This window comes from Bubalus bubalis, chromosome 8, assembly GCF_019923935.1.
Source record: "Bubalus bubalis isolate 160015118507 breed Murrah chromosome 8, NDDB_SH_1, whole genome shotgun sequence".
NCBI classification, from domain to species: Eukaryota; Metazoa; Chordata; class Mammalia; order Artiodactyla; family Bovidae; genus Bubalus; species Bubalus bubalis.
This window is the reverse complement of record NC_059164.1, coordinates 39,827,705-39,855,413: the sequence shown is the minus strand read 5'-3', so window position 1 is coordinate 39,855,413 and position 27,709 is coordinate 39,827,705. Positions and strand designations below refer to the sequence as shown.

Genomic DNA, 27,709 nt, shown 5'->3' with positions numbered 1-27,709 from the left:
GTAGGCTAAGGATATCTACTCATGGATTAAAATCTGCTATATATGATTCTATCCCTCATTACTGTGTAAATTCCTTGAAAAATGGGACTATACATATTTTATATATATATATTCTATATACTTCATGCATAGGAAGATATCAAAGACATTTTAACAGTTACACTAAAGTTACCTATCATGTGGATGAGTACCATTTTCCCATAAAAGCAAAAATCAAGTGACCATGTGACTAGATAGAAGATACTATTCTCTCAAAAATCAGCTTTCAATGTAATGGAGCAAAAAGAAGTTTCAAGGTAAATGGCTTTCAACTCAGCTGGAGACCATGCCATGTTAGAGTCATCTGGCTGGAATCTACTCATTACTAAGGTTTTGTTGGTATTGTTCAGTGGCTCAGTCATGTCTGACTCTTTGAAACACCATGGACTGCAGCACACCAGGCTTCCCTGTCCTTCACTAACTCCTGGAGTTTGATCAAACTCATGTCTATTGAGTCGGTGATACAACCCAACCATCTTGTCCTCTGTTGTCCCCTTCTCCTTCTGTGTTCAATCTTACCCAGTATCAGGGTCTTTGCCAATGAGTTGGCTCTTCCAATCAGGTTGGCCAAAGTACTGGAGCTTCGGCTTCAGTATCAGTCCTTCTAGTGAATACTCAGGATTGATTTTCTTAAGGACTGACAGGTTTGATCTCCTTACTAGGCTGGGATAGTCTCAATACTTAAAGTAAGGGAAAGATACTGATGTACGTATTGGCTAAGGGAGAGGATCTTATATTACTTTTGCTGTACACATAATTACCACCTTTGTACTTTAAATTTAATGAAACATTTGCAAAATAGACCAGATAATCCAGGTCTATCAATTAATCTCCAATTAACAATTTAAAAAATAAAAACAAAACCTCTTAAATTCACAAAAGATGTACAAACTTTTGCTGCTTTAAAATTAAAGGAACTTATGATAAAATCAGTCTTAGTACTCAAGTAAGCCAATACCATTTTCTAGTACATACGGTAGTGTTAGGATCAGAAGGCATTCCTATTCTGACCGCTTCAAAATTTTTTCTCTTGCTCTCTGAACAAACTGTGGTGGTTTAGAAATTACATAAGACTGGACTAAAATACCTGATTCCATTATCCACCACTAAATTGTCATACAATATTGAAGAAGACATCTGTTTCTCTAGGACTCACTTCTACCTCTAAAAAACATGGATGGGGTTAGATAACCCTAACTCTCACAGCTGATAATTCAATGCATTCATTTAAACTCTTGGTGTTTCAACTTTCTCATTAAAGAAAAATTAAGTATCTCCAGATGAACAAAGAAGACAAGATGATTCATGGAGTTTAGAATAAAAGCATGATACACTTACAATGTGTTTTGATATGAAAAGCACAAACATGATAGCAAGGGATTTTTCTGTCCTGCCAAGTACATTCTATCACAGTGCCTTTTCAGTTCCATGAATATATATTGAGCTCCTCTCATTAAGAACTGAAATAAAATATATGTTTTGAGAGGTACATGATAAATACTAAATTTATTAGTTATTAAGATTCTATAATGTGAAAGTAATCATATGTATGTGTGTATGTTGGTGTATGTTTTTTTCTTTATAAAGTCTCTCAAAATGGGTAAACTAACATAGCTTTCAGTTTCCATATAGGTTCCAGCTATAACATCCTGATCATTTAGGGTAAACATCTTTACATTTAGAATGGTAGTAATTTTGTCTTAATTTGGGGTTTGCTACGGAAATAAAGACTTTTTAGGAGCAAAGAAAAAGTTCTTCAAGGATAATTGCTTATAAAAAGTAAGACAGTCTCAAAAAGCTTTAGCGCCTGCAATGTACCCTGTGTAAAAGGATAGGTGTTTGTACTGGCATTTTAGCTGATACTCTGTTCATCTCTAAGAAATTTCCCTTATTCTCTCCATTAAGCAATAAGTAAAGTATCCTGAAGATATGAAACTTAATTTGACTACTATCAACCAAGTTCAGAGATGACAGAAACAAAAAAAATTAGTAAAAGCACAGAGTAGAAGTGTAGTAAACAAAGGGCCAGAGCCTAGGATCCTTGTCATGATTCTACCTCTAGGTGTTTGCCCCGGTGACCCTTGGCCAGACACCAGGCTTCTCAGAGCCTCGGCATGCTCTCCCAGAAAATGTGTCAATGTTCAAAATCCCTTCCTGATCCTTCCTTCTAGAAACTGATGCTTCCTGGTGAATGAAAAGTCAGATTGTCCTTGTGTTCATGAGGTTTTTATGCTTATTTTGTGCGAAACACTGTTCTCCCTCTTCCTCCAGGACTAAGATAAACTGAAGCTTCACACCTGGGTATGTATTCCTTCCAAGGTACTTAATTGGAAACACTGTCTGCTACAAAGTCACCTTTGTATTCATTAGCTACTAGAGCTTCCTGGGCTTCCCTGCTCAGAGAGTGAAAGCCTTGGAAGGAACCTGGGAGAGCATCTATGATAACTCCCTCCATTGACACATAATGAAATTGAGGGTTTGGTGACTCTTTATAGTCTCAACTCCTGTAGCACAGGAGAGATTTCTAAAGCAGGGTTTTCTGATTCTGTCATTGATATTTTCTCTATTTGTATATCGTTACTACAAGGAACATCCATGATTCTTACTTAACATTCTTAATGGATTTCACAAAGAATAATAAGAAACCTTCATTTGCCCTTTTATCTAAAATGTAGTAACCTAAATGTAATGAATTAGACTGTTGAAGTTTCTGGAAATATGTACTAACATGTTGCTATAAACATATTGAGAATTAGGGAAGCCATACTGAGCAGGATTTTGAAGGGAGAAGTCAGATTTGTGTTTTCCTTAGTTTAACAAATGTTAAGTGATTTCTTTCTCAAGTATCCAGCTTCTGAAGAAAAGTGAAAAAGCTTCAATACCATTAGATTTTTTTCCTTTCCTTCCTCAGAGCAACTCACAGAGGGCAAAAAAGAAGTTAATGTTTGACCTGATAAGAACTTTTTGGAAAAGTTTTGATAAAATTTTCTTAATAATTGTATTATAAGCTTTCACAATACTGTCATAAGGTCACTTTAAAGCTTGCCAATGGTTGGCCTTACAATCACCAGACATGTCTACAATATCACATGATTCTCTTTATAAAATGTTGACTAAAAGAGACTGCTATCTCAAGTGCTGAAAACATTTCTATTGTAAGCATGTGGCAGGTTGCCAAGGTTCTCATGAAAAGATACTTGAGTTTAGTCCTTTCACTGGATAATTAAAGGTTTGCAACTCCCACAAATGCCCATACTGACCACAAAGAAATAACCCAAAGTTGTTTTCTGTTTCACAGGAAGCTATCCTTGAAGAAGGTACAATTGCTTTAAAAAATTGGTTTAAAACAGACACAGATGTTTATAGACAATTCTGGATATTCAATATATAGAATCCAGAGGAAGTGGCAGTTGATAGCAGCAAAATTAAAGTCAAGCAAAGGGGTCCTTACACATACAGGTGAGTGAGTCCCCACAAAAAGTGACACTCTTCCCTTGATCATACATATTTCTGAAAAAGCTTTCATTTGACAAATGTTGTTTTATTGAAACATACTCGTTACTTTCTTGCCATTAATATACATTGAAATATTTGTTTCTGCCTATTTAAAACCCTAAAGATACAATGCTGATAAGAAATACATATTTTATTATGAGTTTACCAGCATCAATTAACTGCCATACATTTAAGAAGCTATAGGAGTTTTACTTGTGACATATATTCTAAATAGTTCTAAAATCTGCATGTTAAATAGGGAAAAAAATCTATCCAAAAAATGTAAAACCAGAGTATTTTTAAATCCTAAAATTGAAAGTGTGAGTTATAAGAGTGTTCTCAAAGTGTGACTGCTGGACCAGTAACATCAGCATCTCCTAGGAACTAGGGAGAAATGCAAATTCTCAGGTCCCACCTTATCAAACATATCAGATACTCCAAGTTTTGGCCCCAGTAATGAATTCAACAAATATTCTGGAGGATTTCAACACATACTCAATTTTGAGAACCTCAACATTAAACTGATTTTCAGTTCAGTTCAGTCGTTCAATCGTTTCCGACTCTTTGTGACCCCATGAATCACAGCACGCCAGGCCTCCCTGCCCATCACAAACTCCCGGAGTTCACTCAAACTCATGTCCATCAAGTCGGTGATGCCATCCAGCCATCTCATCCTCTGTCGTCCCCTTCTCCTCCCGCCCCCAATCTCTCCCAGCATCAGGGTCTTTTCCAATGAGTCAATTCTTTGTATCAGGTGGCCAAAGTATTAGAGTTTCAGCTTCAGCATCAGTCCTTCCAATGAACACCCAGGACTGATCTCCTTTAGGATGGACTGGTTGGATCTCCTTGCACACCAAGGGACTCTCAAGAGTCTTCTCCAACACCACAGTTTTTACATAACCACAAAACCTGCTAAGGATTTCTTTTCAAACTATTTTCCAGCTCTTAAGGGTGTTTTTACTTATTCAATAGTTTCATTCTTATAATTTACCCACTATTGAGACTAAATATTTTATATGCCTTAATAATTCAACATACTTCTGAACTAAACATTAGACTATTAGAACTAGGGGAAAATAATTAGCCAGAACATTTCAATTTTAAATTAAATAAACTGAAACCAGGGGATATGTTGTGATTTATACAAACTTGAGAATTAGTAACTCTTACACTGTTGAGTAAATTTCTATCTAAATTATAGACTGTTTTTTCTAACTATCAAAGAAAAGGGGGGCCAGAGGTGCCAAAAACACTAATTTTATCGTGATATTAGGAATCTATTTATGGTGCCCATATGGGAACAGAGTTAAGTCCTGCTGTATCATTTGTTATAAAAATTTTTATTGTTCCTCAAGAATAATTTCAACTAGTTATATGCCATGGTTAGGTACAAAATATCATATTTTCAATAGTTTCCTCTAATTTATAGTTTTATTTACTTGTTTTAGGTAGTCTGTAATTACATAATTTCTTTCCTTTCCGTGCATTAATATATTTCTATATCAACAACTATATCAAAAACTCACACTCAAATATAATGAAGCAAGAGTAGTTGGGAGGGGATGCCTGCTGCTAGGACACATAATGTAGGCTGTGGACTGCCGTAGTGTCACTCTGTCCTAGCAACTATCCCCATGTGTCCTAGCTCCAGGCATATGCCCATGACTATTCACAACTCTTTCAGAGATTATCTGGTTTTCTTTGTTACAGAAAAAAAAATTACCTTCAAAAAATTTTTATTTTTTTCAGAGTCTTACAGTTCTTATGTCATTATCAAAAGCCTATGTAAATATCTAGTTTCAAAAAAAAAATGATGTAGCTACGATATGTGCATTTGAAAATCTAGAATTCACATATAACTTAATAAGCATCTAAGCATAACTTTAAAAATCAGAACTGAGTGAACTGATGGCATGTAAGAAAAGATAATAGTTGTTAGAATTTGAGAACTTACCATGATTTTTGTTTAATTTTTTGTTTGTCTGGAGAGGTTATGCTTTGACTTTAAAGGATACTAATTGTGGTACAGAAAAACAAACACAATACTGACTCCTCTCCTAGTCTTGCTCTGATAGGTGACAGTTAATATATATTTTATTCTTAGAGGTGTGAACCTCTCTCTTTAAGGGATAAAAGTAAATGAGTAAGGTGTAATTGATGTACTTGGAGAAGCAAAGAGGTTAGGGTTGAAAAGAGAAGTTAGTTTACAACTAAAGTACACAAACAATAAATTTCTATATATATAACATGGAAAAGAAATGCAAAAAAGCAAAATGGCTGTCTGGGGAGGCCTTACAAATAGCTGTGAAAAGAAGAGAAACGAAAAGCAAAGCAGACAAGGAAAGATATAAGCATCTGAATGCAGAGTTCCAAAGAATAGCAAGAAGAGATGAGAAAGCCTTCCTCAGCAATCAATGCAAAGAAAGAGGAAAAAAACAGAATGGGAAAGACTAGAGATCTCTTCAATAAAATTAGAGATACCAAGGGGACATTTCATGCAAAGATGGGCTCAATAAAGGACAGAAATGGTAGGGACCTAAAAGAAGCAGAAGATATTAAGAAGAGATGGCAAGAATACACAGAAGAACTGTACAAAAAAGATCCTCATGACCAAGATAATCACGATGGTATGATCAGTCACCTAGAGCCAGACATCCTGTAATGTGAGGTCAAGTGGGCCTTAGGAAACATCACTATGAACAAAGCTAGTGGAGGTGATAGAATTCCAGTTGAGCTATTTCAAATCCTGAAAGATGATGCTGTGAAAGTGCTGCACTCAATATGCCAGCACATTTGGAAAACTCAGCAGTGGCCACGGGACTGGAAAAGGTCAGTTTTCATTCCAATCCCAAAGAAAGGCAATGCCAAAGAATGCTCAAACTACCGAACAATTGCACTCATCTCCCACGCTAGTAAAGTAATGCTCAAAATTCTCCAAGCCAGTCTTCAGCAATATGTGAACCATGAGCTTCCTGATGTTCAAGCTGGTTTTAGAAAAGGCAGAGGAACCAAAGATTAAATTGCCAATATCTGCTGGATCATCGAAAAAGCAAGAGAGTTCCAGAAAAACATCTATTTCTGCTTTATTAACTATGCCAAAGCCTTTGACTGTGTGGATCACAATAAACTGTGGAAAATTCTGAAAGAGATGAGAATACCAGACCACCTGACCTGCCTCTCGAGAAACCTATCTGCAGGTCAGGAAGCAACAGTTAGAACTGGACATGGAACAACAGACTGGTTCCAAATAGGAAAAGGAATTCGTCAAGGCTATATATTGTTACCTTGCTTATTTAACTTATATGCAGAGTACATCATGAGAAACGCTGGGCTGGAAGAAGCACAAGCTGGAATCAGATTGCTGGGAGAAATATCAATAACCTCAGATATGCAGATGACACTACCCTTATGGCAGAAAGTGAAGAGGAACTAAAAGGCCTCTTGATGAAAGTGAAAGAGGAGAGTGAAAAAGTTGGCTTAAAGCTCAACATTCAAAAAACTAAGATCATGGCATCTGGTCCCATCACTTCATGGGAAATAGATGGGGAAACAGTGTCAGACTTGATTTTTTGGGGCTCCAAAATCACTGCAGATGGTGACTGCAACCATGAAATTAAGAGGCTTACTCCTTGGCAGGAAAGTTATGACCAACCTAGATAGCATATTCAAAAGCAGAGACGTTAATTTGCCAACAAAGGTCCATCTAGTCAAGGCTCTGGTTTTTCCAGTGGTCATGTTTAGACGTGAGATTTGGACTGTGAAGAAAGCTGAGCGCTGAAGAATTGATGTTTTTAAATTGTGGTGTTGGGGAAGACTCTTGAGAGTCCCTTAGACTGCAAGCAGATCCAACGAGTCCATTCTAAAGATCAGTCCTGGGTGTTCCTTTGGAAGGAATTCCTTTGGAAGGAATGATGCTAAAGCTGAAACTCCAGTACTTTGGCCACCTCATGTGAAGAGTTGACTCATTGGTAAAGACCCTGATGCTGGGAGGGATTGGGGGCAGGAGGAGAAGGGGACGACAGAGGATGAGATGGCTGGATGGCATCACCAACTCGATGGACGTGAGTTGAGTGAACTCTGGGAGTTGGTGATGGACAGGGAGGCCTGGCATGCTGCGACTCATGGGATCACAAAGAGTCGAACACGACTGAGTGACTGAACTGAACAATATTAAAGGAATTTATGATTAACTATGAGTCATTTTGTCTCAATAGGTCAATAAAACAGTTCTTAGTGTCTGTTTGCTGCTGAGTCGCTCTGTTTGCTGCTGAGTCGCTTCAGTTGTGTCCGACTCTGTGTGACCCCATAGACGGCAGCCCAACAGGCTCCCCCGTCCCTGGGATTCTCCAGGCAAGAACACTGGAGTGGGTTGCCATTTCCTTCTCCAATGCATGAAAGTGAAAAGTGAAAGTGAAGTCACTCAATCGTGTCTGACTCTTATCGACCCCATGGACCGCAGCCTACCAGGCCCCTCCATCCATGGGATTTTCCAGGCAAGAGTATTGGAGTGGGGTGCCATTGCCTCCTACATAGTGTCTGTTTCAGATCAGTCGCTCAGTTGTGTCTGACTCTTTGCGACCCCATGAATTGCGATGCCTTAAATAATAGGAAAATTACTGGTTACATTTCAGGAAAAGCTAATAGCTTTTTCCATCAATTAAATCCTGAATACAGTTGAAACTGGAAGTGGAGGAAAAGTGTTGTTTAGTCACTCAGTTATGTCTAACTCTTTGCGACCCCATGAACTGCAGCAAGCCAGGCTTCCCTGTCCTTCACTATCTCCCAGAGTTTGCTCAAACTCAAATCCATTGAGTCAATGATGCCACCCCACCATCTCATTCTCTGTTGCCCCCTTCTCCTCCTGCCCTCAATCTTTCCCAGCATCAGGGTCTTTTCCAATGAGTCAGCTGTTCACATCAGGTGGCCAAAGTATTGGAGCTTTAGCCTCAGGCCTTTCAATGAGTATTCAGGGTTGATTTACTTTAGGATTGACTGGTTTGATCGCCTTGCTGTCCAAGGGACTCTCAGGAGTCTTCCAGCACCACTGTTCAAAAGCATCAATTCTTCAGCACTAGGCCTTCTTTATGGATCCAGCTCTCACATCTGAACATGACTACTGGTAAAACCATAGCTTTGACTAGGGGGACCTTTGGTGGCAAAGTAATACGTCTGCTTTTTAATATGCTGTCTAGGTTTGTCATAGCTTTTCTTCCAAGGAGCAAGTGTCACTGTCATGGTGGCAGTCAACTTCTGCAGTGATTTTGGAGCCCAAGAAAATAGTCTGTCACTGTTTCCATTTTTTCCCCATCTATTTCACCATGAAGTGATGGGACCAGATGCCATGATCTTAGTTTTCTGAATGTTGAATTTTAAGCTAGCTTTTTTTCACTCCCCTTTTTCACCTTCATAAAGAGGCTCTTTAGTTTCACTTTGCTTTCTGCCATTAGGGTGGTGTCATCTGCATATCTGAGGTTATTGATATTTCTCCCAGCAATCTTGATTCTAGCTTGTGATTCATCCAGCCTAGCATTTTGCATGATGTGCTGTGATGTAAGTTAAATAAGCAGGGTGATGATATACAGCCTTTATGTACTCCTCTTCCAATTTTAAACCAGTCAGTTTTCCATGCTGGGTTTTTACTGTTGCTTCTTGACCTGCATACAGGTTTCTCAGGAGGCAAGTAAGGTGGTTTGGTATTCCCATCTTTTTAAGAATTTTCCACAATTAGTTGTGATCCACAGCCAAAGGCTTTAGTGTAGTCAATGAAGCAAAAGTAGATGTTTTCCTGGAATTCCCTTGCTTTTTGTATGATCCAACGGATCTTGGCAATTTGATCTCTCATTCCTCTGCCTTTTCTAAATCCAGCTTGTACACCTGGAAGTTCTTGGTTTATGCACTGTTGAAGCCTAGATTAAAGGATTTTGAGAATTACCTTGCTAGCATGTGAAATGAGTGCAATTGTGTGATAGTTTGAACATTCTCTGGCACTGCCCTTCTTTGGTATTGGAATGGAAACCAACCTTTTCCAGTGGAGAAGGATCTCCCTCCTCAAAGCACAGGCTTATTTAGCTTTGGCTGCTAATGTGAAGTTGATGAAACTCTGGCAGGATGTGACATGGGTCAAAGAATAAAATTATCTACTTTGAGATCTTACTTATGTCTATTCCAATCTACACCAATTCTTTGAAGACCTGATTAATTCCTTCAGAATATTCTCAGATCCAATATAATTTTTTTTTTTTTTAAGTTCCTCTGCTTTCGTAGGAGTACACAGAAACCAATCTTGGGCTAAAGTAGAGAGGAACTCCTCCCTTTGATCTCATTAACCAACACTTTCTAGAACCTATATGTAGTCTAATTTTTAAACCAAAATTGAGTGATTACGTTCTCTTACACAATGGAGTATTACTCAGCCATTAAAAAGAATACATTTGAATCAGTTCTAATGAGGTGGATGAAACTGGAACCTCTTATACAGAGTGAAGTAAGCCAGAAAGAAAAACACCAATACAGTATACTAATGCATATATATGGAATTTAGAAAGATGGTAACGATAACCCTGTATGTGAGACAGCAAAAGAGACACAGATGTATAGAACAGCCTTTTGGACTCTGTGGGAGAGGGAGAGGGTGGGAGGATTTGGGAGAATGGCACTGAAACATGTATAAAATCATATAAGAAACAAATCACCAGTCCAGGTTCGATGAATGATACAGGATGCTTGGGGCTGGTGCACTGGGATGACCTAGAGGGATGGTATGGGGAGGGAGGTGGGAGTGGGGGTTCAGGATTGGAAACACGTATATACCCGTGGCGGATTCATGTTGATATATGGCAAAACCAATACAATATTGTAAAGTAATTAGCCTCCAATTAAAATAAATAAATTTATATTAAAGAAAAGTACATTTTAAACACAGACCTCAGTTTAAAGGATTTTTCTCTTAGTGATTGCCATCTACTGGTATAGTGTTATAACTACAACTAAGAAAACAATTTGGGTCAAAACTATTTTGCTATTATTTCAAATATTATACATATATAAATCTTCCTGAAAACTAAAGTATTGTAACAGTAAAATGTTAATAATATGTAATCTAAGTTTAAAATATAATTATCTAAGAGGAAATAATAATTGAGTAGTAATAGACTATCCTGGCTGCTGTTTTAGATTTTTGTATTCTGTGTCTGCAGTACTCCAAGAAGAGTGAACAATAAAGCTTTAATGAAATTATATTAGAAATAAGATATATTTCTATATTTTTGTTAATTCACTTTTTAAAGAATATGAACCATTATTTATTCATTCTTAAATATTTACCAAGAAATTACCATTTACCAGATACTGCGTGGGCATACAAAACACACATAATACCTATCCTACAGGAATTTACAATTTTATTATACCTGATTGAAATCATGTCAGGTTTTCTCTGGTTTATTTTTGTTTCCACACTTCAGTTTCATGTTTTTTCAGTGTTTACCTTAGTCAGATAACAACAGAGATCTACTATAACCTCACATAATAGATGTTCTATGATAGAGCAATGAATAATGTATACCTTATTTCATCTCACTAAATATCTTTTACTTGCAAAAGAGTTTTCCCCCTAAAACCACCCTTGATCTCTTTCCTAAAGGTAAATGGTACTTTGCCTAGAGGTGTTAGAGCGACAAGCTTAGGTGTAATAAGTTTAACAATATATGGGGCAGGGATTGAGGGGAAATGATCTGTAAAGTAGAAAGTATATTTCACTTAGCATCTTTAATTCTCATTAAAACGTTGGAAAATATGGAAAAGCCAATATAGGAAAGTCTGTGCACTTTGAACAGTCTTTCTCTTATATGAAAACATGCTCTAACAATTCCCTTGTTTAAAACTCTTTCTTCTCCTCACCCTCAGGATAAAAGCTAAACATTTCATTATGGGATGCAACCCTTTTATGGTCCAGATCTTACCTATTTTAATCACTTTATTTCCACCACTCTCCTTACTCCTTAAACCAACCATATTGAAACATCTGAATTACTAAAATAACACATTTACCTAACACATGCTATTTTCTATCTCATTTTACCTAAGCTTATTTTTGTCACTCGGAACACTTAATATGGAATTGTATCCTGTCCATTATCCCCACCATAATCCATAGCCCGAGTTTGTACTGTTCCATATTTTCTCACAGAACCTGTGTACACTCCTATAATGACACATATTCCTTCTCCTCTGCTATGCACACCTAAGATTCCTCTTCTCTAATTTGCTGGAGGCTCAGCATTGGCTTATTTATCATTTTAATCTGCTTGTTTAGCCTAATTTCTGACATAATTTATGTACTCAATAATCGCTGCTTAAATGAATAGCATTTGAGAATTAATGTTCATTTGAATAACTATTGTGAATTTTAACTTCTGTTAAAATGAATGACATTCATTTGAAACAACAGTTTTGAGTTTTAGTTCCTCCTGTTTTTCAGAGTTCGTTATCTCGCCAAGGAAAATATAAACCAGGACTCTGAGAGCCACATGGTCTCTTTCCTGCAGCCCAATGGCGCCACCTTTGAACCCTCGCTATCAGTTGGAACTGAGGATGACACGTTCACCATTCTCAACCTGGCTGTAGCAGTGAGTTCAGTTCAGTTGCTCAGTCATGTCCAACTCTTTACGACCCCATGAATTGCAGCACGCCAGGCCTCCCTGTCCATCACCAACTCCAGGAGTTCACTCAGACTCACGTCCATCGAGTCAGTGATCCCATCCAGCCATCTCATCCTCTGTCGTTCCCTTCTCATCCTGCCCCCAATCCCTCCGAGCATCAGAGTCTTTTCCAATGAGTCAACTCTTTGCATGAGGTGGCCAAAGTACTGGAGTTTCAGCTTCTGCATCATTCCTTCCAAAGAAATCCCAGGGCTGATCTCCTTCAGAATGGACTGGTTGGATCTCCTTGCAGTCCAAGGGACTCTCAAGAGTCTTCTCCAACACCACAGTTCAAAAGCATCAATTCTTCGGCGCTCAGCCTTCTTCACAGTCCAACTCTCACATCCATACATGACCACAGGAAAAACCATAGCCTTGACTAGACGGACCTTTGTTGGCAAAGTAACGTCTCTGCTTTTGAATATGCTATCTAGGTTGGTCACAACTTTCTTTCCAAGGAGTAAGTGTCTTTTAATTTCATGGCTGCAGTCACCATCTGCAGTGATTTTGGAGCCTAGAAAAATCAAGTCTGACACTGTTTCCACTGTTTCCCCATCTATTTCCCATGAAGTGATGGGACCGGATGCCATAATCTTCGTTTTCTGAATGTTGAGCTTTAAGCCAACTTTTTCACTCTCCTCTTTCACTTTCATCAAGAGGCTTTTTGGTTCCTCTTCACTTTCTGCCATAAGGTTGGTGTTATCTGCATATCTGAGGTGATTGATATTTCTCCCAGAAATCTCAATTCCAGCTTGTGTTTCTTCCAGTCCAGCATTTCTCATGATGTACTCTGCATGTAAGTTAAATAAGCAGGGTGACAATATACAGCCTTGATGTACTCTTTTTCCTATTTGGAACCAGTCTATTGTTCCATGTCCAGTTCTAACTGTTGCTTCCTGACCTGCATACAGATTTCTCAAGAGGCAGGTCAGGTGGTCTGGTATTCCCATCTCTTTCAGAATTTTCCACAGTTTATTGTGATCCACACAGTGACAGGCTTTGGCATAGTCAATAAAGCAGAAATAGATGTTTTTCTGGAACTCTCTTGCTTTTTCCATGATCCAGCAGATGTTAGCAATTTGATCTCTGGTTCCTCTGCCTTTTTTAAAAGCAGCTTGAACATCTGGAAGTTCACAGTTCACGTATTGCTGAAGCCTGGCTTGGAGAATTTTGAGCATTACCTTACTAGCATGTGAGATGAGTGCAATTGTGCGGTAGTTTGAGCATTCTTTGGTATTGCCTTTCTTTGGGATTGGAATGAAAACTGACCTTTTCCAGTCCCGTGGCCACTGCCGAGTTTTCCAAATGTGCTGGCATATTGAGTGCAGCACTTTCACAGCATCATCTTTCAGGATTTGAAATAGCTCAACTGGAATTCATTCTATCACCTCCACTAGCTTTGTTCGTAGTGATGCTTTCTAAGGCCCACTTGACTTCGCATTCCAATGAAGTAGCAGTGAGTAGACAACATCAAAATTACTGATTTTGAAATCCTCTAGAACCCATGATTAAAACTACAATTAGATATCTTTTGTTTTCATTTTTATAAAAATGCTTTCTTGTGCTATTATTTTGAATTACGATCATTTGGAAAGATGACAAGATGATAGAATAAACAACTGAAGACTGATTAGAAGACCACTTAGAGTGTATCATTTTAAAAAGGATTTATGGGGCTTCCCTGGTGGCTCAGTGATAAAGAATCCGCCTGATAATGCAGGAGACATGAGTTCAATCCCTGGTCCAGGAAGATCCCACATGCCTCAGAGCAGCTAAGCCTGCGCACCGCAACTGCTGAGCACGTGTTCTAGAGCTGGGGAGCCGCAACCACTGAGCCCACATGCCTCAGCTACTGAAGCCTGCACACCAGAGAGCCCATGCTCTGCATCAAGAGAAGCCACCACAATGAGAAACCCGTGCACCACAACTAGAGACTGGCCCCGCTCAAGGCAACTAGAGAGAAGCATGCACAGCAATGAAGACTCAGCACAGCCAAAATAAATCACTAATGAAATAAATAAGTAAAATTTGTCAAAAAGTAGGACTGAACTTTGAAACTCTTCTTCCTGTGGCCCACACAACCACAGAGAAATGTAATCATTAAGAGATGAAGAAATAATATACTTTAGTCCTGGCTAGATTTGGCAGTCATTTTAGAGATAGCTGGAAATTGTTTTATTTAGTTTAATTCTTGTATTTATATTTGTTAAGAAAGTGATACTGCAGTTGGTGTCTTAAACCATGATTTTTTTTTTTTCAGGCTGCATCACATCTCTATCCAGATACATTCAAGGAATACTTAGGTCACTTATCAAAAAGTCAAATTCTTCTGTTTCAAAAGAGAACTTTGAAAGAACTATTGTGGGGATATACAGATCCATTCTTGAACTTGATTCCATACTCTATTCCTACCGAAGTTGGTGTGTTTTATCCTGTGAGTAACAATTATAAATCTTGATACTGTTAGACTTTTAACTGGATAAATATAATCACATTGACAATTCATAAGTTTATCATTTAGTGTGTCAATCGTATTTCTGATCTCAGAGTACATACTCTAAGTTCTTAAAAGTCACTTTTAAAAGTTTAAAAAGTGAATTGAACACTCAACTCACTTATCAAAAAGTCAAATTCTCATGTTTCAAAAGAGAACTTTAAAAAAACTATATATACTAGTGGGCCTATAAGGATCCATTCTTGCATTTGGTTCCATACCCTACTACTACAGTTGGTTCATTTTATCCTGTGAGTAACAATATAAATGTCAATATTATTGGACTTTCACCAGATAAATATAATGGCATTGGCAATTCACAGTTTTATTATTTAGTGTGCTAACCGTATTAGTGTATTAACCCTAATAAATATTCTCGCTATTTCAAAGTCTATCTCACATAGTTTTATCTTTCCTAGCTGGGAAAATTTACTTGTCTGAATTACTAATCAAAATTAAACTAACATTTAATCAAGTTTCCATTCTTTGACAAATATATAAATTGTCTAAAATTAAGTTGTAGGGTGGAAAAACTTTGAACACTTTTGACTTTGGTTTTCTATCTATGCACAATCAAGTTGAATGCCCAGTTTTTATATGAAATGTATTCATCATACCATTCTTCCTTCTCTAGACCTCCTTCAAGTTTGTTTTAATGTAAATTTAAAAGTTACCTGAAATTCTACACAACAAGAAGGATAAATCAGCAATGTCATATTTTCATAGAGTTAGTTGATAAAAACATCTACAAATGTCATGAAGTGACATATAGGAAATTTAAGAAGATGTGAACTTGGTGATGTACTTAGTTATAGTTTAATGTTTTGAGCCATGAAAAGAACAAGTTGATAACTGCATTTAAAAATTGAATATGAATTCATTTGGCACTTTATTATATATCTGTTATATTCTTTAATTATCTTACTTGAGATGATTTTTAGTACTGCAAGATTATATATCAATTTAAGTATAGAAGCCTTAAAGGATAATAAATTCAGTTATTATTATTTACCTAAAATACTCAATTCTTTCCTTGGCTAATTCTGTTTTTGATTTTGTGTACCTAAATTTTAGTAGCCACATATTATATAGATCATAATATTGAGAAAACTTCAGGAAAGCTGTCATAATTCTCATAGGTTTTGTTAACTATCCCTTCACCTCAATATAATAGGACTAGTGGTCAAAATGGCCTTTCTGGCCTAATTACAAGAGTACTGGAGTTGGATCATGTCAGCTTCTGATCGTTGTTTTCTTCCTTTATCTCAGCATCTAGCACTTATTTCTAGGCACTTTTTATATCTTGTTTTTATAAAATATTAAAAATCAGTACTTTTAAAAATTAATCACTATATTTTTCAAATCATATAAAATAATTGTGAACAGCCAGTGTCTGAGAAATGCAAAAGTGAGTTAATTACCTACTTTATAATTTGGAAAGCATGGATTGTTTTAGAAGTAATTTTTTCTTGTATGTATTTCTTCAGTACAACAACACTGCAGATGGGAGTTCATAAAGTTTTCAATGGGAAAGATGACATAAGCAAAGTTGCCATAATTGACACATATAAAGGCAAAAAGTAAGTATACAGGCAAAGTAAGTTGTGTGTGTGTGTGTGTGTGTGTGTGTGTGTGTGTGACTAGGATGCTTTAAGGCAGGCAAGAAACTTATTTACCTACTGGTAAGACACAGGCACCAACCTATGGAACAGAGCTGCCTGCCTCTGCCACCAACCTGGAACAGAGGAGCCCTAGAAACTCCTGGTCTATCAGGCACTAACCTTTTAGTTGTGATGACTGGTCACACGGGTACATAGCTGCTGAGTATCAGCCCCACTGGAGAGTTCACCTAATTTAAGAACAGGTCTCTTACATACAGAAATCTAAAGGGGCTGCTTTTATCTGTGTTGCATAACCAGAGTTTTCATGCACACTTCAATTACATAACAGCAAATTAAAAGGAAGAATATCAATATGTCAACTCATCATCCAGGAGCTAGGAAAATATAGTTGTTGTTTTTTTTTACTGAGCACGAAATAAAATTATTGTTCATTCCAGTGACATGACTAAACATGCCTATAAAGACAGAAGCTTAATGAATCCATGCCACAACTTTTATGACTTTCCTCTTCCACATGTTCTTAAAATAACTCAGCTTTTTAAAAAAGCCTATCATTATAAAAATGGAATTATTATTTCCTGTTTAAAACTGACATATTGAACTTGAAAATAAACAGCACATATTCTGTGAAGCAGTAGTAGAATGAGATATGTTCACATAGGCACAATTTCCTACTTTGCTCTAACTCCTGCCTGCTTATCTGGAGTACATCTAATCTGTCGTATGTCTAAAATAGGAAGAACCCCAATAAATGCCAAGGAGAAAAAGACTTTTCTCCTCAAAGTTAAAATGAGCTTTAGATCAGTGATTTTGTGACAAAGAATAATCAAAATCAAGAGATGAAACATTTTTATTAATTAAGCAAGCATTACCTCACACTGAGTTCCTATCTAAAATTTGCATAAAACAGTTAAATAGTTACTCACATTCCTTTTTCACCTACAGAGTCCATAGTCACATTTTTTTTTTACAGGAAAATCTAATGGAGGGAAAAAACACATCTAAATGCTCATTTTATGGGATATCATATCAGTGTTCATATATTGAGTACAGTGAGCATTTCTTTAATTTCAATATTACAGAGAGGTTTTGAGGAGTTACTGAGTGCTCCTAATTGGAATAAGAATTTCACATGAGTTTAAGGTTAAGATAAGGTTAATTTAACTGACCATGGCAAGATTTAGCATGATTGACAGCTTATTGTGTTTCAAATAGAAGCAACAGCTTGCCTTGACATCTTAAGGGATGATATGTTAGGAGGGTGAAAAACCCATCCAAAAAGTGGCTGAGACTGTGTTGTTTCCAGTTATATGTATATTTCATGAAAATACCAGAGTATAAATTAATAAACTCCATTCTACTTTAATGTCAGTTCATGCAAAGTTAAAAGAGGGGAACAGTATAAATTGATTATCTACATTTCCATAGATATCTACATTATCTACAGTCACTTCTGATCAAACATCTGCTTCTTTGCTCCTCCACGCTCCTCTCTTTTCCCTCATACTGAGTTTACATCAGTTACCTACTTAATATTTTCCTCCTATTCAGTTGAACACTCAATATACTATGCAATAATCTACTTCTCCCATCGGAACACAGAAGTTTAATCCTAAACAGAGATCTAAATTTCTAATAAATATTTCTCAAAAAATGTTTAAGAACTTGGTCTGCTCCAAGTTGTTCCTAACAAAATTTATCAGTTTTTATTTTATAATCTGGCCACTTAATAGTATCAGGCACTTCATTTACCTCAGCAAGATGAAAACTTCTAACAAAACATAGACCAAATGATTTAGCTGCTGCTGCTGCTGCTGCTGCTGCTAAGTCGCTTCAGTCGTGTCCAACTCTGTGTGACCCCATAGACGGCAGCCCACCAGGCTCCCCTGTCCCTGGGATTCTCAGGGCAAGAACACTGGAGTGGGTTGCCATTTCCTTCTCCAATGCATAAGAGTGAAAAGTGAAAGTGAAGTTGCTCAGTCGTGTCCAACTCTCAGCGACCCCATGGACTGTAGCCCACCAGGCTCCTCCATCCATGGGATTCTCCAGGCAAGAGTACTGGAGTGGGGTGCCATTGCCTTCTCCAAATGATTTAGAGTATTTCTTAAATTTAGCATTTGTCACAACTAGTCTAATCAATGTTTATTACTTTAGCAGAAGTAGGGCTTTCCTTGGAGAAGGAAATGGCAACCCACTCCAGTGTTCTTGCCTGGAGAATCACAGGGACGGGTGGGCTGCCGTCTCTGGGGTCGCACAGAGTCGGACACGACTGAAGCGACTTAGCAGCAGCAGCAGCAGCAGCAGCAGGGCTTTCCTGGTGGCTCAGTCAGTAAAGAATCCACCTGCAATGTAGGAAACTCTCTGCAATGCAGGAGACCCAAGTTCAAGCCCTGGGTCAGGAAGATTACCAGGAGAAGGAAATGGCAACTCACTGCAGTATTCCTGCCTGGAAAATCCCATGGACAAAAGAGTCTGGCAGGCTACAGACTCCTGTAAGAGTCAGACACAACTTAGTAACTAAACCCCCACCCCCACCACTTGAACCATAAAAGACAAATTAATGTGAGATGGTGCTCTTGGAATGCGAATGTTCCTTTCCTTCCGCCTCCCCCCCAACCCCACCTTACGCATCTCTCCTATTGGGCAAGTTTTTGTGACATGATTAATGGTACAGGTAAGGGTATTTGTTTTGTAAAAATACCACAATGAAACCCCCTCCTTTCTCCCACAAATCTACCATCATGCTGACAATGTTCTGCATAGGGATGCTTTTACCTATCTTTGTATCCCTAAAACATAATTCAGAGTCTCAATTCCTATACAGGCTTCAGTTCAGTTCAGTTCAATTCAGTCACTCAGTCATGTCCGACTCTTTGCTACCCCATGAATCGCAGCACGCCAGGCTTCCCTGTCCACCACCAACTCCTGGAGTTCACTCAAACTCATGTCCATCAAGTTGGTGATGCCATCCAGCCATCTCATCCTCTGTTGTCCCCTTTTCCTCCTGCCCCCAATCCCTCCCAGCATCAGAGTCTTTTCCAATGAGTCAACTCTTCGCATGAGGTGGCCAAAGTACTGGAGTTTCAGCTTTAGCATCATTCCTTCCAAAGAACACCCAGGACTGATCTCCTTCAGAATGGACTGGTTGGATCTCCTTGCAGTCCAAGGGACTCTCAAGAGTCTTCTCCAACACCACAGTTCAAAAGCATCAATTCTTCAGCACTCAGCTTTCTTCACAGTCCAACTCTCACATCCATACATGACCACTGGAAACACCATAGCCTTGACTAGATGGACCTTTATTGGCAAAGTAATAGTAACTATCTAATTTGATGGAATGTCTCAAGATTAACCACTAAGGATAAACCATTACTGCATTCCTAGGGAAATGTTTGCTTTGTAAAGACTAATTAACTGACTTACTGGTCACAGAAGTAAATTGGTTAGTAGTTACTGTTCACATCTATTGTACATACTGTGTAGATAATAATTTAAAACTGAAAGAATTTAACAATCAACATAATTATAAAAGGTAAAACATATATCCAAGTGGAGGTTTCAATATGAAAAAGAATCAGTAACCTTGCAAGGGGAGCCATCTATTTTGAATAAGATGATCATAATTACGGAGAAAAGGACAACAGTAGCAAGAAAAATAAGGTTATATATGTGTTAACCAATACATACCTGTACTGGATATTGTTACCAACCATGAAAAAACATGCAAAAATGAACATTCTAAACTAGAGTTGGGAAGAAATCATGAAGTTAAAAGTATCTAAGAGAAAAACAGAAGTAAAAATACTAGGAGTAGAGGTATATTGGGCAGACCAAGGATTCTGATGGAATCTCTTTGAGACAGATTGTTGGTTACACACTAGGAAAAGAGGGTAAAGAAACAGAAAAGATTCCAATGTTGTTAGCATGAAAGAAGTACTTACTATACCTTCACCAATAAGCTTCAAGAAGTATAAAATTAAAATACTGATTTACACTTGAATGTATTAAAAAAAAAAAGGGGTCCTGCTAGTATGCACAATCCTAGGGTTATGACACATGGTAATTGCTGGTATCATTATGACAGAATCTTTGATGATATTTAAAGCTTTTCAACGTGTTATTTTCCTTTAATGTTTAAGGTGTTGGGAAGGCAGTTGTAGGCAATCCCATTTAGAGACCCATCTGGGCATTTAAGCTAATCTTCAATAGCCCATTATCTTAAAGGCAGGATCGAGTTTACTGATTTTCTGTTATAAGTGAAATGTAAGAAGATTCCAAAGTTGGTACTGTTACTAGAAAAAGAATGTGGTATTCATAATTGAAGGCTAGGTCTTACTGTTTGAACAAACACATTCAGCAGTGGCTCATTTTGCTGATACTCATTTGTGGAGTAAATGGAGGAAATTATCTAGTTATTTCTTCTTATATTCAATGTGTACCATGGATAATAACCATTGTAGGGGTTCAATAAACTCATCAAATGCTTTTTTTTTGTTTTGATGTATACAATTTCAAACTATTTGCATGAAATCCTGCTTAGAGAGAGAACTTCAAAAAATGATTTTAAAAATGTTAATCAGCCATAAGTGTAGGTGAATGAATCACAGTCAAAAGTAAGAACAACATTTACCAAAAGGACATGTAAAGGAACCTCAAAGTAAGGAAATTGCCACTCTACTGATAGGGTAGGAAAACAATCATAGTTTTAACAACAGGTGATTTGGCCATTAAAAAAAAAAAACTCATTTATTTTTAAACAGTGGGAAAATCTGATACAAAATTGAATACCAATGAATGTGGACAGTATACAGACTTGTTGAATAAGGTAGCAGCTAGTCACCTGTCCATATTAAGTACTTGAAATAGGGTTAGTACAAACCAAAATGTGCCATAAGTACACATGGTATTTTGTTAATTTTATATTGATTATGTGTAAAATTATGTTATTTTGGATATACTGGGTTAAATATAACTGATACTTTTATCATTTTAAAAGGTGGCTATTGGAGGATTTAAAAATTACATGTATTCAAATTTCTGAATCAACTGGCAGTAAGATGGCAAGGCAGAAGAGTGTGAGTTCACCCCTTCTTTCAAAAACACCCAAATCACAAGTAATTGCTCAACAACCATCTACAACATCAGCAAAATGCTAGAATCATCTAAAAAAAAATACTCTACATCCAAAGACAAAGAAAAAACCACAACAAGACAGAAGGAGGGGCAAAGTCCCGATCACAATGAAACCAAATTCCGTACCTGCCAGGTGGTATAATTATTTTCCACAAACTGGAAAAAAAAAAAAAAAAAACAACTAGTAGAGGAAGTTCTGGTGAATACCATTTCCTCCCCAAGATCTAGCCCCACCCAACATCCTGTAGGCTCCAGTGCTGGGATACCTCATCCAAAACAACCAACAAGGCAGGAACACAGCCCCATCCACCAGCACACAGACTTTCTGAGTACAGCTCTGCCCACCAAAAAGACTAGACACAGCTCTACCTGCCAGTGGGCAGGAACAAAATCCTCCCACCAGGAAGCCTGTGCAAGCCTCTCAGACTCAGATAGTCTTATCCCATGGGACAGACAGCAGAAGCAAAAAGAACTACAATCCTAAAGCCTACAGAAAAGAAATCACAATCACAGAAAATTAGACAAAATGAGGTTACAGAAGAATATGTCCCAGATGATGGAACAAGATAAAACTTAGAAGAACATCTTATTGAAATGGAGATAGGTGATCTACCCAAAAAGGAATTCAGAATAATGAAAGTGAAGATGATACAAGATCTCATAAAAAGATCAAGATGATGTAAGAAATGTTTAATATACCTAGAAAAACAAAAGAACAAAAAGAGAGGAACAATTCAGTAACTGAAATGAAAAATCCACTAGAAGCAAGCAACAGTAGAGTAACTGAGGCAGAAGAATGGCTAAGTGAACTAAAAGAATGGTGGAAACCACTGCAGCAGAACAGAATAAAGAAAAATAATAATAAAAAGAAATGAAGAGAGTCTAAAAGTCTGGGACAAAGTTAAATGCACCAATATTCATGTTTATATGAGTTTCTGCAGGAAAAGAGAGAGAAAAATGAATGTAAATTGCCCAAAATTTCCCTAACATGGGAAAGAAGACAGTGAGTACAGTACAGGAAGTGCAGAGAGTCTCAGGCAAGATAAACCCAAAGAGGAATATACCAAGACACACAGGAATTAAATGGACAAATATTTAAGACAAAGAAAAACATTAAAAGCAACTAGGGGAAAACAACAAATAACATACAGGGTAACTCCCATAAGATTATCATCTGATTTCTCAGCAGAAATTCAGCAGGCCAGAAGGGAGTGGCATGATATATCCAAAGTGATAAAAGGGAAGGACCTACAACCAAGAATACCCTGTCCAAGAAGACTATCATTCAGTTGCAACAGAGAAATCAAAAGCTTTACAGAGAACTTATTACCACCAGACCAGATCTGCAACAAATCCTAACTGAAATTCACTACTAGAAACAAAGAAATTAAGAATGGAAAAGCTTACCAGTAAAGGCAAAAAAAGTAAGAAGGGAAATCATCTGCACAAAAATATGCAAAATATGCTATCAAAACCAGTAATTGTGAGAATAAGGGAGCACAAATACAGGATATTAGAAATGTACTTGAAATTAAAACATCAGCAACTTAAAACAACCTTGTTTATGTATGGACTGCTATATCAAATCCTCATGGTAACAGCAAACTGAAAATCTACAGTAGATACACATACAAAAAAGAAAAACAAATTCAACACTGAAGCTAGTCATCAAATCACAAGAAAACAGAACAAAAGAGAAAGGGAAGAAAAAAGACCTACAGAAACAAATCCAAAACAATAAAGAATATAGAAATAGGAAGAGACATTGCTAATTAGCTTAAATGTAATGGATTAAATGCTCCAACCAAAGACGTAGACTGGCTAAATAGATACAAAAGCAAGACTTGTATGTATACTGTCTACAGGAGATCCACTTCATATCTAAGTACACATACACAATGAAAGTCAGAGGATGGAAAAAGGTATCCATGCAAATGGAAGTCAGAAGAAAGCTGCAGTAGCAACATTCATCAGACAAAACAGACTTTAAATAAAGACTTTCACAATAGACAGAGAAGGACACTACATAATGATCAAGGGATCAATCCAAAAGGAAGATGTAATAGCTACAAATGTACTTGCACCCAAAATAGGAGCATCCTAATATATAAATCAAATACTAACAGCCATAAAAAGAGAAATAAACAGTAACACAGTAATACTGGGGGACTTTAACATCCCACTTTCAGCAATGGACAGATCATCCAGACAGAAGACCAAAGGAAACACAAGCCTTAAAAGAAAGACCAGATGGACTTAATTTATAGTGCACCCCATCCAAAAGAAGCAGAATATACATTCCTTTCAAGTTCACATGGAACATTCTCCAGGATTGATCACAGGCTGGACCACAAAGTGAGCCTTGATAAGTTTAGGAAAACTGAAATCATATCAAGAATCTTTTCTGACCACAATGCTATGAGATTAGAATTCAACTTCAAGAAAAACACTGAAAAAACACAAATGGGTTGAAGGTAAACAACATGTTATCAAGAAACCAATAGATCACTGAATAAATCAAAGCATAATAATAAAAGAAAACACGTAAAGATAAATGAAAATAAAAGCATGATGATCCAAAACTTATGGGAAGAAGCAAAGGCAGCTCAGGAAGCGAGAAAATTTTCAAATAACAACCTAACCTTACACCTAAAGCAATAGAAAAAGAAGAACAAACAACACCAAAGTTAGTAGAAGAAAACAAATCATAATCAAAAAGGAAAAAAAAATAGAAAAGATCAATAAAACTAAAAGCTTGTTCTTTAAAAAGAATCAACATGGATAAACCTTTAGCCAAACTCATCAAGGAAAGAAAAAGGGAGAGAGTTCAAATCAATAAAATTAGAATGAAAAAGAACATAAGTTAAAACAAAGAAATCAAAGATGACACAAACAGATGGAAAGATGTATCACATTCTGGTATTCAAAGATCAACACTGTTAAAATGACTATATTACCCAATGCAATCTAAAGACTCAATGAAATCCCTATCAAATTACCAATGGCATTTTTCACAGAATTAGAACAAAAATTTTTAAATGTGTATGGAGACATAAAAGACCTTGAATAGCCAAAGCAATCTTGAGAAGGAAAACAAAGTTGGAGGAATCACGGCTCCCTGACTTCAGACTGTACTACAAAGTTACAGTCACCGAAACAGAATGGTAGTGTCACCAAAACAGAAATGTAGATCACTGGAACAGGGTAGAAAGCCAGAAACAGCTCACACACATATGGCCAATTAATGTACAGCAAAGTAGGTAAGACTGTACAATGGAGAAAAGACAGTCTCTTCAATAAATGGTGCTGAGAAAATGGGACAAGTACATGTAAAAAAATGAAATTGAACATTAACACCATACACAAATAAACTCAACATGGATTAAATAACAAATTAAATAACTAAAGACTGAATACTATAAAACTCTTAGAGTAATACATAGGCAGAACACTCTCTGACATAAATCACTGCAGTATCTTTTCTGAGCCACCTCTTAGAGAAATAGAAATAAGAAGAAATATAAACAAATAGGACATAATTGAACTCAAAGCCTTTTGTACAGCAAAGTAAACCATAAACAAAATTAAAAGACAACTCACAATGGGAGAAAATATTTTCAAACAATGCAACCAATGAGGGATTAATTTCCAAAGTTTTCAACAGCTCATATTCTCTATATATACATATAAAAAAATTAAAAAATGGGCAAAAGACCTAAGTTGACATTTCTCCAAAGAAGACATACAGATGGCCAAGAAGTACATTAAAATGTGCTCAAAATCACTATTTACTAGAAAAATGAAAATCAAAACTATAATGAGGTATCACTTCGCAATGGTCAGACTCCATCACCCCAAAATTCACTAACAATAAATGCTGGAGAGGATGTGCAGAAAAGGAAATCTTCCTATACTGGTTGGTAGGAATTTAAATTGGTAACAGTCACAATGGAAAACAGTATGGAGCTTTCTTAAAAAACCAAAAATAGAGCTACCATATGATATAGCAATCCCACTCCTGGGCATGTAACTGGATAAAAATGTAATTTAAAAGGTTATATGCAGCCCAGGATTCATTGCAGTGCTACTTACCATAGCCAAGACATGGAAGCAACCTAAATGTCCATCAACAGATAAAGAAAATGTGTACATATATGAAACAGAATATTACAGCTATTAAAAAGGATGAAATAATGCCATTTGCAGCAATATGAATAGACCTGGAGATTATCATACTAAGTGAAGTAAATCAGACAAAGACATGGATCATGTGATATTGCTTTTTTGCAGAATCTTAAAAAACTGATACAAATGAAGTTACCACACAGACTCACAGACTTCAGACAATGAACTTCAGTGACTAAGGGAAAAAGTTGGAGGGCGAGACAGATTTGGAATTTGGGATTGACATATACACACTATTAATGTTTAATACAGATAACCCACAAGGACTTACTGTATAGCACAAAGAACGCTACTCAATATTCTTTTTTCACCTAGATGGGAAAAGAAATTGAAAAAGAATAGATACATGTGTATGTATAACTGAATCATTTTGCTATACTCCTGAAACTAACAAAACATGGTTAATCAACTGATCCAACATAAAATTTAATAAAAGAGAAAGGAATGAGAAAAATAAATTTATGTTCAAAAAATTACATGTACAATTGCTACAGTTCATATTATATTTCTATCAAGCATGTTGGAATCAAGATTTCTTGATTTAAGACACAAACTGCATCTAATCCCTTGCCACTGGCTCAACTTTTAAACAGATGCAGCTTCATTTCCACCTTTTATTGAGAAGACCCGGGTATTGCAATTCTTCTCCTCAGACATTTGCAGGTAAGACAAAGACATTAATGTATTTCTTTAAGTCAGAATTATTTCCCCAAGTGACAAAAGATAAATCAAGAAGACCACACTCAATAGTAGTATATTAGAAAAGTAAAATAAATTTAAGGAAGTTTTTGATATATTAATAAATACAATAAAGAATTCATAATATGTTTATTACATTTCTGAAAACTGAAAGATGTAGAAGGGTATTTTGCACAATGCAAATCATTTTCTTCTTTGTCGTTTCTAAGCAAGAGCTATTTGTTCCTCTCTTTTACTGAAGTAGTAGTATGCTTAATAACAGTCAAGAAAGACATACCCAATCTTCCTTAAAATGTCTAAAATGGTGAGATTCCAGGCACAGATCTATGTTAATGTGCTCTCCTGACACTACAGCATCCATTCAAATTGGCAGGGCACAGTAGCTTTCACACAAGCATCAGCACCCACACTGGGCAGTGGGTATGCTTGAATCCTTTAGTTTCTAAATTCTGTGTGGTGTGAGAAAGCTTTGGAGATCTCTGAAACTTTTCTTATCTGTAATATTGAAGAGAGCAGAATTTCTTCAAATAAGGTCATCTGGGTATAAAAAAAAAAAAAAAGTATATAGTGGGATCCAGTACATTGTCGAGGTTATGGTGGATAGCTGTAAATGATGGGCGTGTAGAAGGCAGATATTAAACACCAGCAGGCGCACACTCAAGCAGAATTTCTCTCCATGAGTAAGTTTTGGAACATTGAAACTTTATTTTTATCTCATTTAAACTGGGCACAAATTAAGGATTTGAGAGAGTCATCGATAATTAATCCACAGAAGAAATGAACTATGAGATATGTCTGCTATATAAATACTCTATGTGGTTAGTCGCTCAGTCATGTCCAACTCTTTGCGACTCTGTGGACTGTAACTCTGTGGCCCACCAGGCTCCACTGTCTGTGCGATTCTCCAGGCAACAAAACTAGAGTGGTTGCCATTCCCATCTCAAGGGATAAATATTGCAGTTCACAAACAAAAATTAATCTCAGAAGCTTTTGAAAACAAAGGTAAGAATAGCTCATATTCAAGTATTGAGTTCTGGTATACCTTAAAATCTCTCGATATTTTTTTCCTAAGAATTAAACAGGAATTCTAACAAGATTACATAATTTTCCTAAGTTAACACAATAATATAAATTTAAAAATAGGAGAAAACGGATCTCCAGAACGAAGTTCAGTTTCCCAGAATGAAGCGCTTTTGTATCTGTATTCAGGTCTATTATGCTGTGTTTGCAGCTGAAATGAATCTGAAAGGAATCCCTGTGTATAGATTTATTCTTCCATCCTTGGCTTTTGCATCTCCACTTCAAAATCCGACAACCACTGTTTCTGCACAGAAAACCTTTTC

The 27,709-nt window shown here is 36.8% G+C and overlaps 1 pseudogene; it reads left to right on the top strand.

The window, feature by feature from the left end:
• Positions 1-273: 273 nt before the first annotated feature.
• LOC112586653 lies at positions 274-27,709 on the top strand (annotated as a pseudogene).